The sequence below is a fragment of the Ranitomeya variabilis genome, chromosome 2, assembly GCF_051348905.1.
Source record: "Ranitomeya variabilis isolate aRanVar5 chromosome 2, aRanVar5.hap1, whole genome shotgun sequence".
NCBI lineage: Eukaryota > Metazoa > Chordata > Amphibia > Anura > Dendrobatidae > Ranitomeya > Ranitomeya variabilis.
Window position 1 is genome coordinate 40,974,182 of NC_135233.1, and position 14,203 is coordinate 40,988,384.

Genomic DNA, 14,203 nt, shown 5'->3' on the forward strand with positions numbered 1-14,203 from the left:
TGCCACTGCTGACTGATTTGTTTGCTCGCATAAAGGGGGCCAAGTGGTTCTCTAAGATAGATCTCCGTGGGGCGTATAATTTGGTGCGAATTAAGCAGGGCGATGAGTGGAAAACCGCATTTAATACGCCCGAGGGCCACTTTGAGTATTTGGTGATGCCTTTTGGCCTTTCAAATGCCCCTTCAGTCTTTCAGTCCTTTATGCATGACATTTTCCGTGATTATTTGGATAAATTTATGATTGTGTATCTGGATGATATTCTGATTTTTTCGGATGACTGGGACTCTCATGTCCAGCAGGTCAGGAGGGTTTTTCAGGTTTTGCGGTCTAATTCCTTGTGTGTGAAGGGTTCTAAGTGCGTTTTTGGGGTTCAAAAGATTTCCTTCTTGGGATACATTTTTTCCCCCTCTTCCATCGAGATGGATCCTGTCAAGGTTCAGGCTATTTGTGATTGGACGCAACCCTCTTCTCTTAAGAGTCTTCAGAAATTTTTGGGCTTTGCTAACTTTTATCGTCGATTTATTGCTGGTTTTTCTGATGTTGTTAAACCATTGACTGATTTGACTAAGAAGGGTGCTGATGTTGCTGATTGGTCCCCTGCTGCTGTGGAGGCCTTTCTGGAGCTTAAGCGCCGCTTTTCTTCCGCCCCTGTGTTGCGTCAGCCTGATGTTGCTCTTCCTTTTCAGGTTGAGGTCGACGCTTCTGAAATCGGAGCTGGGGCGGTTTTGTCGCAGAGAAGTTCCGACTGCTCCGTGATGAAACCTTGTGCTTTTTTTTCTCGTAAATTTTCGCCCGCCGAGCGGAATTATGATATTGGGAATCGGGAGCTTTTGGCCATGAAGTGGGCTTTTGAGGAGTGGCGTCATTGGCTTGAGGGGGCTAGACATCAGGTGGTGGTATTGACTGACCACAAAAATTTAATTTATCTTGAGTCCGCCAGACGCCTGAATCCTAGACAGGCGCGCTGGTCGTTGTTTTTCTCTCGGTTTAATTTTGTGGTGTCGTACCTACCGGGTTCTAAGAATGTTAAGGCGGATGCCCTTTCTAGGAGTTTTGAGCCTGACTCCCCTGGTAATTCTGAACCTACAGGTATCCTTAAGGATGGAGTGATATTGTCTGCCGTTTCTCCAGACCTGCGGCGGGCCTTGCAGGAGTTTCAGGCGGATAGACCTGATCGTTGCCCACCTGGTAGACTGTTTGTTCCTGATGATTGGACCAGTAAAGTCATTTCTGAGGTTCATTCTTCTGCGTTGGCAGGTCATCCTGGAATCTTTGGTACCAGGGATTTGGTGGCAAGGTCCTTCTGGTGGCCTTCCCTGTCACGAGATGTACGAGGCTTTGTGCAGTCTTGTGGCGTTTGTGCTCGGGCCAAGCCTTGTTGTTCTCGGGCTAGTGGATTGTTGTTGCCCTTGCCTATCCCGAAGAGGCCTTGGACGCACATCTCGATGGATTTTATTTCGGATCTTCCTGTTTCTCAGAAGATGTCTGTCATCTGGGTGGTGTGTGACCGTTTCTCTAAGATGGTCCATTTGGTTCCCCTGCCTAAGTTGCCTTCTTCTTCCGAGTTGGTTCCTCTGTTTTTTCAAAATGTGGTTCGTTTGCATGGTATTCCGGAGAATATCGTTTCTGACAGAGGAACCCAATTCGTATCTAGATTTTGGCGGGCATGCTGTGCTAGGATGGGCATAGATTTGTCTTTCTCGTCTGCTTTCCATCCTCAGACTAATGGCCAGACCGAGCGGACGAATCAGACTTTGGAGACATATTTGAGGTGTTTTGTGTCTGCAGATCAGGATGATTGGGTTGCTTTTTTGCCTTTAGCGGAGTTTGCCCTCAATAATCGGGCCAGCTCTGCCACCTTGGTGTCTCCTTTTTTCTGTAATTCGGGGTTTCATCCTCGATTTTCCTCCGGTCAGGTGGAATCTTCGGATTGTCCTGGAGTGGATGCTGTGGTGGAGAGGTTGCATCAGATTTGGGGGCAGGTAGTGGACAATTTGAAGTTGTCCCAGGAGAAGACTCAGCTTTTTGCCAACCGCCGGCGTCGGGTTGGTCCTCGGCTTTTTGTCGGGGACTTGGTGTGGTTGTCTTCTCGTTTTGTCCCTATGAGGGTTTCTTCTCCTAAGTTTAAGCCTCGGTTCATCGGCCCGTACAAGATATTGGAGATTCTTAACCCTGTGTCCTTCCGTTTGGACCTCCCTGCATCTTTTTCTATTCATAATGTTTTTCATCGGTCATTATTGCGCAGGTATGAGGTACCGGTTGTGCCTTCCGTTGAGCCTCCTGCTCCGGTGTTGGTTGAGGGCGAGTTGGAGTACGTTGTGGAAAAAATCTTGGACTCTCGTGTTTCCAGACGGAGACTCCAGTATCTGGTCAAATGGAAGGGATACGGTCAGGAGGATAATTCTTGGGTGACTGCCTCTGATGTTCATGCCTCCGATCTGGTCCGTGCCTTTCATAGGGCTCATCCTGATCGCCCTGGTGGTTCTGGTGAGGGTTCGGTGCCCCCTCCTTGAGGGGGGGGTACTGTTGTGAAATTGGATTTTGGGCTCCCCCGGTGGCCACTGGTGGAATTGAACTTGTGTGCATCATCCCCTCTGTTCACCTGTTCCCATCAGGATGTGGGAGTCGCTATTTAACCTTGCTCCTCTGTCATTTCCATGCCGGTCAACATTGTAATCAGAAGCCTTTCTGTGCATGTTCCTGCTTCTAGACAACTCCCAGCTAAGTCGGACTTTTGTCCTTGTTTGTTTTTTGCATTTTGTTCCAGTTCACAGCTGCAGTTTCGTTTCTGTGTCTGGAAAGCTCTTGTGATCTGAAATTGCCACTCTGATGTTATGAGTTAATACTAGAGTCTTAAAGTAATTTCAGGATGGTATTTTGATAGGGTTTTCAGCTGACCATGAAAGTGCCCTTTCTGTCTTCCTGCTATCTAGTAAGCGGACCTCGATTTTGCTAAACCTATTTTCATACTACGTTTGTCATTTTCATCTAAAATCACCGCCAATATATGTGGGGGCCTCTGTCTGCCTTTCGGGGAAATTTCTCTAGAGGTGAGCCAGGACTGTATTTTCCTCTGCCAGGATTAGTTAGTCCTCCGGCTGGTGCTGAGCGTCTAGGGATAAAACGCAGGCTACGCTACCCGGCTACTGTTAGTTGTGCGGCAGGTTTAGTTCATGGTCAGTTTAAGTTTCCATCCTTCCAAGAGCTAGTTCCTATGTATGCTGGGCTATGTTCTCTTGCCATTGAGAACCATAACAGTCCATTAGTCTGTTTCAGTAGGCTCCACAATCATGGGGAAGACTGCTGACCTGACAGATGTCCAGAAGGCAGTCATTACTAAAAACTGTCAACATTGACACATGGTAAAGTTTTAATATTAGACAGTGTAGGACTGTCCCGATCAGTTACCTTGTCGTGGTGGGAGGACTTTTATGCTATTTTTTGATCAAAGAAAGTATTACTAAAAACTCTGTTATTTAAATGCACTTTTTTGCTTTTTAGTTACAGCAGGGTTTTTGCCCACTTTTTCTCTTGTAGGTTTTACATGGTTAGTATCTAGTAGCACCCCCTTTTGCAAGTATCACAGCTTGCAAGTGCCTTTTGTAGCCAGCCAAGAGTCTTTCAATTCTTGTTTGAGGAATTTTCATCAATTCTTCCTTGGAAAATTCTTCCAGTTCTATTCCTGGGTCATCTTGCATCCTCTGCTCTTTTGAGGTCTAGACACTGATGTTCAATGATGTTCAGATCAGGGGACTGTGAGGGCCATTGTAAAGCCTTCAGCTTGGGCCTTTTGAGGTCGTCTATTGTGGATTTTGATGTGTGTTTAGGATCATTATCCATGTGTAGAAGCCATCCTCTTTTCAACTTCAGCTTTTTTACAGATGGTGTTATGTTTGCATCAAGAAAATGTTGAAATATCATTGAATCCATTCTTCCCTCTACTTGTGAAATGTTCCTGGTGCCATTGGCTGCAACACAACCCCAAAACATGAGTGATCCACCTCCATGCTTAATGGTTGGCGAGATGTTCTGTTCCTGAAATTCTGAGCCCTGTTTTTCCACACATACCTTTGATCATTGTGGCCAAAGAGTCCTATATTAACCTCATCGGTCCACAAGACTTGTTTCCAAAATGCACCAGGTTTAGATGTTCTTTTGTATACTTCTGATGCTGAATTTTATGTTGAGGAAGCAGGAGAGGTTTTCTTCTGATGACTCTTCCATGAAGGCCATATTTGCGCAGGTGTCACTGAACAGTAGAACAATGTGCCACAACTCCAGAGTCTGCTAAATCTTTCTGAAAGTCTTTTGCAGTCAAGAGAGGTTCTGATTTGCCTCTCTAACAATCCTACGAGCAGCTCTCACTGAAACACAGTCCTCATCTACCAGAAGTGATACATGCTTAGCTCCTAAGCCTGCATCCAAGACGGGAACCCGATATATGATGCAATATTACTTCAAGTTGGGAAGGGGTTAATCTACACTTATGGGCAGCAAACTCTTCTTGCAACAAACAACATGGGCACTCAAATAGACCCGACTACATATGTAAAACCGTTTCCTTCCAGCTTCATTCATATCAAAATGACTGACTGCTATAAATGAACATTGGTCCAGTGGCCACGTCAGTAGTCTGTGGCCACATACCAGGGCCCTGCAACCCGCCTTCTACATGCTGGAATCCTTGGCACCTCTTTTCATTTATAGGCCTAGTACAACATCATCATTTCAGCACTAGACAAGAATAGTGGTGCCGATGGCCTACTAATAAAAAGACGAGCCAGAGATTCTGGCAGGTAGGAGGCGCTTGGCAGGAATGTTGTCTGGAGGCCTCGGAATATTGACTTTCCGGGTCCTGTGAATCATATCGGTAATTTCTACTGACTGTGCCATTAGAGAAAATTAATATAAAATATTACATCTTCTTTGTGTTTCCATTCCTCTCCATTTTTAACCCCTTAACAGCAAGGCCAAATTTTTCAAATCTGACCAGTGTCACTTTATGTGTTAATAACTCTAGAATATTTGATCACGTTCCAGTGATTGTGAGTTGTTTTTTTTTATGACATATTATACTTTGTTAATGGTAACTTTGCGTCAATATGTTTTACACTTATTTACAAAAATATAAAAAATTTGACCTGAATTTCAAAAAAATTTGCAATTTTTAAACTTTAGTGATTATCCCTTTAATCCAGATCGTCACCATACAGACAAAAAAGTCACTACATAACATTTCCCTCATGTCTGCTTTACATCAGCACCATCTGTAAAATGTTCTTTTATTTGATGCTAGAACATTTAAAATTGTGTCAGTAATATTTCATTTTTGTTTTTCAAGGAAATTTACGAAACTTATTTTTTTTTAGGCTGTGTGCACACGTTCCGGATTTTTCGTGTTTTTTATCGCTATAAAAACGCGATTAAATTGCGAAAAAAAGCTCACATTAAGCATCCTAGTAAAAGAATGCAATCCACATTTTGTATGCAAATGCTGCGTTTTTTTTCCTGAGCGGAAAAGCATTCTGGAAAAAAACGCAGCATGTTCATTAATTTGCGGAATTGCGAGGATTCCGCACATAGGAATGCATTGATCCGCTTACTTCCTGCATGGGGCTATGCCCACCATGCGGGAAGTAAGCAGATCATGTGCGGTTGGTACCCAGGGTGGAAGAGAGGAGACTTTCCTCCACGGACTGGGCACCATATCACTGTTAAAAAAAAAAAAAAAAAAAAAAAAAAAATAGTGATATACTCACCCTCTGATGGCCCCGGAGTCCTCCCGCCTCTCAGCGGTGCACATGGCGGCTTCCGTTCCCAGGAACGCTGTGTGCGAAGGACCTGGGATGACATCGCGGTCACGTGACCGTGACGTCATCCCAGGTCCTTGGCACACAGCATCCCTGGGAACGGAAGCCGCTGCGTGCGCCACTGAGGAGATCAGGGGCCGTCGGAAGGTGAGAATAACCATTTTTTGAATTTTTTTTATTATTTTTAACATTAGATTTTTTACTATTGATGCTGCATAGGCAGCATCAATAGTAAAAAGTTGGTCATACTTGTCAAACACTCTGTTTGACAAGTGTGACCAACCTGTCAATAAGTTTTCCAAGCGATGCTACAGATCGCTTGGAAAACGCTAGCATTCCGCAAGCTAATTACGTTTGCAAAATGCTAGTGTTTAGCGGGAATACGCATGCCAATTCCACATGCGATATACCCGCGGCCGGAGTTGCCGCGGAAATATCCGCGGCAATTCTGCAACGTGTGCACATAGCCTTAGGGCGCCTATTCAATTTTGAAATTAATTAGGGGTCTTATCCTATATATGTTGAAAAAAACATTATAAAAACAGCGACCCTCAACATATTCAAAGCTGCCATCAGGTAGTTTATTAACCCTTCAGGTGCTTTTCAGGAATTAATGCAAAGTGATGTGACCGGAATTAAAAATTTTATATTTTGACCACCTTAACCCCTTTCCAGCGTTGAGCGTAATAGTACACCCACATTGAAATCCCTCCCTTTGATGTGGGCTTCGGTACTGAGCCCACATCTTTCCCTGTTTTCAACAGCTGACATGTGCCTCTAACAGCCGCAGGTGGAATGCCATTGCTTGACCATGCATTATTTTGTCAAAAATGAGAACCACACAATCATGATCTCAGGGTGCCGATAGATTTAAAGAAGGAGACCCCCTCCATACTTTGTTAACCATCTAGATGCCATAGTCGCCATTGATAGCAGCATTTAAGGGGTTAAATGGCGATGGTTGGAGTAAACACTAATCGTGGTTGGTGCTGCAGGGCCTCAGCAGTAGTGTACAGCAGACAGCTGCTGCATTTTCACCGTTGGGGGATGCTGTTCGCTTACATTTCAGATCAGTAAAAAGACGTACTGGTGATCACTAAAGGGTTAAAATCTGTGCTTGCTGTCAGAAAATAAAAAACCTCTGGTTTAGATTCAGGGGCAGCAAATCCATCTATAACTAGACCTTCTCTCAGCTGAATAGTGGATATCCAGTCTAGGCAAGCCCTTTGTGGATGCCAAACTGACACATTATGGCAAACCATCAGAGAGGTAGACGCCAAACTGACACATTGTAGAAAATCATCAGAGAGGTAGGTGCCAAACTGACACATTGTAGAAAATCATCAGAGAGGTAGGTGCCAGACTGACACAATGTAGCAAACCATCAGAGAGGTAGGTGCCAGACTGACACATTGTAGAAAATCATCAGAGAGGTAGGTGCCAAACTGACACATTGTAGAAAATCATCAGAGAGGTAGGTGCCAGACTGACACAATGTAGCAAACCATCAGAGAGGTAGGTGCCAGACTGACACATTGTAGAAAATCATCAGAGAGGTAGGTGCCAGACTGACACAATGTAGCAAACCATCAGAGAGGTAGGTGCCAGACTGACACAATGTAGCAAACCATCAGAGAGGTAGGTGCCAGACTGACACATTGTAGCAAACCATCAGAGATGTAGGTGCCAGACTGACACATTGCAGCAAACCAACAGAGAGGTAGATGCCAGACTGACACATTGTAGCAAACCATCAGAGAGGTAGATGCCAGACTAACACATTGGAGCAAACCATCAGAGAGGTAGAGCCAAGACTGACACATTGTATCAAACCATCAGAGATATAGCGCCCAGACTGACACATTGTAGCAAACCATCAGAGAGGTAGAGCCCAGACTGACACATTGTAGCAAACCATCAGAGAGGTAGAGCCAAGACTGACACATTGTATCAAACCATCAGAGATATAGCGCCCAGACTGACACATTGTAGCAAACCATCAGAGATATAGCGCCCAGGCTGACACATTGTAGCAAACCATCAGTGATGTAGACCCCAGACTGACACATTGTAGCAAACCATCAGAGATATAGCGCCCAGGCTGACACATTGTAGCAAACCATCAGTGATGTAGAGCCCAGACTGGCACATTGTATCAAACCATCAGAGATGTAGAGCCCAGACTGACACATTGTATCAAACCATCAGAGATGTAGACGCCAGACTGACACATTGTAGCAAACCATCAGAGATGTAGACGCCAGACTGACACATTGTAGCAAACCATCAGTGATGTAGAGCCCAGACTGACACATTGTATCAAACTATCAGAGATGTAGAGCCCAGACTGGCACATTGTAGCAAACCATCAGAGATGTAGACACCAGACTGACACATTGTAGCAAACCATATGTAGAGCCCAGACTGACACATTGTAGCAAACCATCAAAGAGTAATAAATACACCAAAATTGACATCCTATATATATGGGGAATGAGTATCAAAGTACTAGTCAGACCAAGAGATGGTCCCCATAATATATATATATGGACAATTTTAGGATAAACTGCAATACACACTAAAGAAAAGAAAAAGCACCATAAGCAGTTTTTAAATATCCAAAATGACAAAATACTTTATTAATCATAAAAAGAACAAGCAGGTACATTAAGAACATGGGAATACATGAAAGAATACGGCGCAATAAGTGCCCAAAGAGAACCGTGGACGGTATCCATGAAATATATCAATAAGCAAATGGTAGAACCATGCCCCCTGAGGAAGGTTTCTTAACCGAAACGCGCGTCGGGGATAGCGGTGGACGGCGTGGTGACGGACGTGCAACCCTGGTATGTTGTTATGCTAACATGTGCACTTTATCACTTTATAGCCTTTGACCTTATTCTGACCAGGGTAGCCAAGTTTGGTTATATACAGAGTCACGCCATGCTATAACTTGGTTCTACCATTTGCTTATTGATATATTTCATGGATACCGTCCACGGTTCTCTTTGGGCACTTATTGCGCCGTATTCTTTCATGTATTCCCATGTTCTTAATGTACCTGCTTGTTCTTTTTATGATTAATAAAGTATTTTGTCATTTTGGATATTTAAAAACTGCTTATGGTGCTTTTTCTTTTCTTTAAACCATCAAAGAGGTAGACGCCAGACTGACACATTGTATCAAACCATCAGAGATGTAGATGCCAGACTGACACATTGTAGCAAACCATCAGAGAGATGTCTGTTCTGCTGCTGATGTGCTGAGCTCACAGAGCATTGTCTACACTGGATACAATGTCTACACTGGATACAATGTATCCACCTCTCAGCAGCACTCCCTATGGACAAGGATTACTGCCTCTAAATGCGAGTATTACTCATTCAAAGACAGCAAGCAAATATTTTGAACACAGAAAAAACTTGAAACATTAAGTTTATCATAAAGTTTTTACTTTCTTTTGTTTTTTTACTGTAAACTAATGAATCTGATTAAACTTCACTTCTATATATCCAGAAAACTCTTTCATTGATATTCCCATAATAAGAATAACCCTCCAAGGCATTACCGGCCCAGAAATAGAAACATTAGTTGGTGATTTCTGGTAATTGAGGGCAGCTCTTACACAAGTTCTGTGCTAACTGGATAGAAGATTTGCAGCTATTAGCCATGTTAGGGACGTGACTGCAGATGTGTCAGACAGTAATCTTCCCGAGCAGCGAGGATTTATGGAGCTGTCATCCGTCAGCCGACCACCTGCTGTTTGACACAGATCTGTCTTTTAACCAGAGACTCGATATTTCGTCTCTTATAATTCTCCAGACCCATCATGTAATCTTCAGGAACCTGATTAATCCCGTGAAGTTTAACCCTTTCCTTCCATCATCCTGAAAAATGTAAATCGAGGATTCTATTAGAGCTTTATTACGTGTATACTGCGCCAGATTCAACTACACAATCTATAATCCATCCTGGATCACAATGTTCCTTGTACCCTGATGGTCTGACATCTAATCCTACAAGATTACCCTTAAAGGGCAACTGTCTGTAGGATCAACTCTCCTCAGCCGTCTACAGGAGCATGTAGGTTTTAGGAAGCTGAATAAAATGACACCTTGATAACTGCAATCTGATGTTTTATTCCAGAGAAATCCAGGTTTTTCTTAATATGTAAATGAGCTGTTAAGATCTATGGGCCGGACATAGATCTCCCTGAGAATCTGCCTCCAGAGATTATTGTAAATGAAAGGGGAAGTTATCAGTGTGAGACATGTAGATCCGGAGAGCGGACTGTCAGTCATTACATGTCTCACACTGGACTCGCCCCCTTTCATTTACAATAAGCTCTGGAGGCAGATTCTCAGGGAGATCTATGTCCAGCCCATAGAACTGAACAGTTCATTTACATATTAAGAAAAACATGGATTTCTTTGGAATAAAACATCGGATTGCAGATATCAAAGTATCATTTTATTCAGCTTTCTATGACTTACCTGCCCATATAGACGGCTTAGGAGGGTTGATCCTATTGACAGATTCTCTTCAACGTTTCACCGTATTACAAGATCTCAAACAGCCAATTAAATTCTGAAAATATACTTAAAGTTTACCCAATTATTTATTTTTGCAGATATCTTCCTTATCCCTAGAACAAAATCATATAAATAGAATATATTAATGCATTTACGTAGGGCTGTAACTCTAGAGGGTGCAAAGGGAGTGGTGTCACTCAGACCCTGATGCTTAAAAGGGGGCTCAAAGTCCCTCCGACTAAATAAGAAGACACCAATATTAGAAAAGGCACATGGTGAGTATTACAGTTTTTCCATTAGGGACCAATTAAAGGATATAATAAACAATTTTGGAAGTTTGGTCCGGAACCACCCATCAGTAGTGATTTGATATTCCCGGCTGCGGTGGGGAAGTAGAAAACCATTTTAGAAAAGCATGACAGTCTCAATACAGCAGTGGAAGCCATATATCAGGGAAACCTGAAGAATGTTCCCTATAAATAAAGAAATGGTAGAAAAAAAATGGGGTTTTCAGTATTAACATTTTTTTAGAACACTGCCCTCAATTACATCTCTAAAACTTCTGCAGCAATGCCCTTCTGTCCACGAAAGTGACCCCAGAAATGATATTTAGAGGGGGCTTTTCCATATATTGGGGTGATGCCTTTCGTTTCACCTTCCTAGCAGTATTAGTAACGGGGCCACACATTTAGGCACTGGTTTGTGCAGGGAGCACTTTATCAAATCAAAGAAAGTTCAGTTATATATAGAAATCCCGGATTAACTCCAATTGGCTGGAGAGAAAAAAAAAACTCTACAATCTACGCTGCTAACCCACAAAGAAGCTTAAAGGCCGTGGTATTTGTCTAGTACTAGGAGAGTAGTACACACAGGCCACCATCTTATGCATAGAAAGGGGAATATCATGGGTTGGAAGAGACAGACAGATGCAAATGCACTTTATAGATAAGACCTCATTATAATACTGCAAAAAATAATTCTGCAATACTGCGTACATGCACAATGTTACAAGGGGAAATGCAACCAAGCAATAGTACCCCGTGAATCCCCCCTTTTAGAAAGTATTAGTATCCTCTTGCAAAGTAATAATTAGTTTATACTCAACTAATCTGAATGACCAACTCTACTACGTATGGAGTGAGCAGGCACAGGTGGTGCAACACAGTGACACGGATGTCCTGGCATAGGTGGACCTTCAGGATGGAGTGTGGTGGGATCTATGGTTCCCTACTCTATCGGCATCATGTTGACGTCAATACAGTTCAAAGGGCACTTGCCCCGATAGGCATGTGCACTGCCCCAGATCTTCGATGCAAGCAATTGCCACTGCCATTTTATTTTTTTTTTATTTTGCCCCCTAAGAATTTTGCAAGCAGGTTAATAGCACCAGTGACCCACTCCACCCCCACACATAAACTCACATACGCTAAATCAATGGCCCCACAATACACATAAATAATACTACAATGTACCAAATAAATAATAGTATATTGCAAAATCGATAAAATTATTGTCACTGCTAACCACCTGTATACACAGAGGTCACGCAGCCATGAAAAGAAGATCTCCTCAGATTTAGTCTCTTCAAAACTAAGCCTTTACTTTAAAGCAATGGTGTTTAGTGTATAGTGTAAAGTATAGTGACCCCAACACAGTATGATCCCCCAGCTGTGACCTCCACACAGCCCTACAAACAGTATCAAGGCCCCTACATAGCCCTGCACACAGTATTATGGACCGCGCACAAACATTCACACTATATAATTGCTTGCATATAGTATAATGGCCCTCACATAGCCTTCCACGAAGTGTAAAAGCTTCCACATAGCCCTCCAAATATTATAATGGCCCCACATAGCCCGCCAAATATTATAATAGGTCCCATGGTCCTCCATATAGTATACTGCACCCCATAATCCTTCATAAATTATACTGCACCCCATAGTCCTCTATATAGTATAATGCACTCCTCATAGTCCTCCATGTAGTATAATGCACTCCCCATAGTCTTCCATATAGTATAATACACTCCCCATAGTCCTCCATATACTATAATGCACTCCCTATAGTCCTCCATAGTGCATACAGTATAATGTACAACTCATAGTCCTCTATACAGTATAATACACTCCCCACAGTTCTCCATAGTCCATACAGTATGATGCACTCCCCATAGTCCACCATAGTCCGTACAGTATAATGCACTCCCCATAGTCCTCTATACAGTATAATGCCACCATAGTCCTCCATACAGCATAATGGAATCCCCATAGTTCACCACACAGTATTCTGTCCACCACTATGTACTCACATATATATTTTTTTTCTTTTAAATAACAATACTCATCTCTCCTCTTCGTTCCCCCACTGCTCCAGTCTCGGCAGTGAACGTTCTAAAGGTCCGCATGTCTCCGTGGGCACCATGTAGTGACATCATCATGCCCGCTGCACTGAGATGTCAGACGCTGTGGAGGAATTATGGAGGAGGGAGCGTCAGATGATGTTCCCTCTTTCACCACTTCTTTCAATTATATCAGCATCTAAGATGCTAATACAGTTGAACTTGTGATGCAGGGTAGGGACCCAGTGCCAGGCCCCATAGCAGCTGTGTGGCTTGCTGCCATTGGCAATACGCCACTGAGTGGGAGGAATCTTTAGGGTGTACGCCGGGTGGCTTATATAGTAACTTGGTTAGTTTATTCCAAAACCCCTGGATGGATGCCTTGGGCCAAGGAGTTTGAGAGCTCGAGGTTCAGAAGTTCCACAGATGTAGTGACCCCGGGGTTCACCTTAACTCACTGGGTGTGGGTCCCCATTTGAGGTTTAGGCACATTTGCACAGCACTTCTATTTTTTTTACTTTTAAGCAGACACCCTTTATCCAGGCCTTTTGGCTTGGAAGAAGAAATTTCCACTATTTATTTTCATTGTTTCACCACCCTTTTGCTTGTCACAAAGACTTTTCTGGGTGTTCTCCTATGGTTTCTTTCCTGATCAATCTATGGTGGGAAGTGTGTGCCCATCTGCTTCTCCCTGTAAACCCCCTGGCCATCCTTCTCTGGGAGGAAAGCTGATGTAGGCCACGTTCACACGACTAAGTTTCTAGTTCCACTGTTGTGGCAGCTAAGGTGGATGCTGGGAGCACGTCCTTCTGACACTAAGCTTTGGCTCGTCCATTGACCACATCCTACTTCTTCACTTTTTTTGTTGCATTGCTTACTTTTTTAAGTGCATTCAGGTGGAGAGCACAATCTCAAACTCATAGGGTATGTTTCCACGTTCAGGAAACGCTGCGTATTTGACGCTGCGTTTTTCCGCAGCGTCAAAAACGCAGCGTCCAGATGTTACAGCATAGTGGAGGGGATTTCATGAAATCCCGACTCCACTATGCGTTAAAAAACGCATGCGTTTTTGCAGCGAAAACGTATGCGTGGTGCGTTTTTTCAAAACGCAGCATGTTGCTACAATGAGCAAAACACGCAGGCACACCACAGGTAACCTGCCAGTGACCTCTGGTGCATTTTTGGTCAGGATTTTACTTGCATAAAATCCTGACCAAAGCCTGAAGCAAAACTGAACGTGGACACATACCCTTAAAAAAAAATTAAGTATGTTCTGCAATGGCCAGAGAGCTCATAATAATGATATTGAGTCTTCATTTTAAAATGAATACATTGTGTAAAAATATAGGATGAATAATAAATGCTGCCATACAATACAGATAAATTATGCTGCCATGCTATATAAAATAAATAACGGTGCTATACAGTGGAAAAAAACATTGTCACTGCCAAACATTATCAAGTGCCCTCCAAACAGAGCTGCATGGCACTGTCTTCAGAGAGTAAAATATACCCCA

At 43.1% G+C, this 14,203-nt stretch overlaps 1 protein-coding gene across 1 annotated transcript in view; it reads left to right on the forward strand.

The window, feature by feature from the left end:
- RD3 (RD3 regulator of GUCY2D) overlaps positions 1-14,203 on the forward strand; it is a 41,718-nt gene that overhangs the window by 10,416 nt on the left and 17,099 nt on the right. The window lies entirely within an intron of this gene.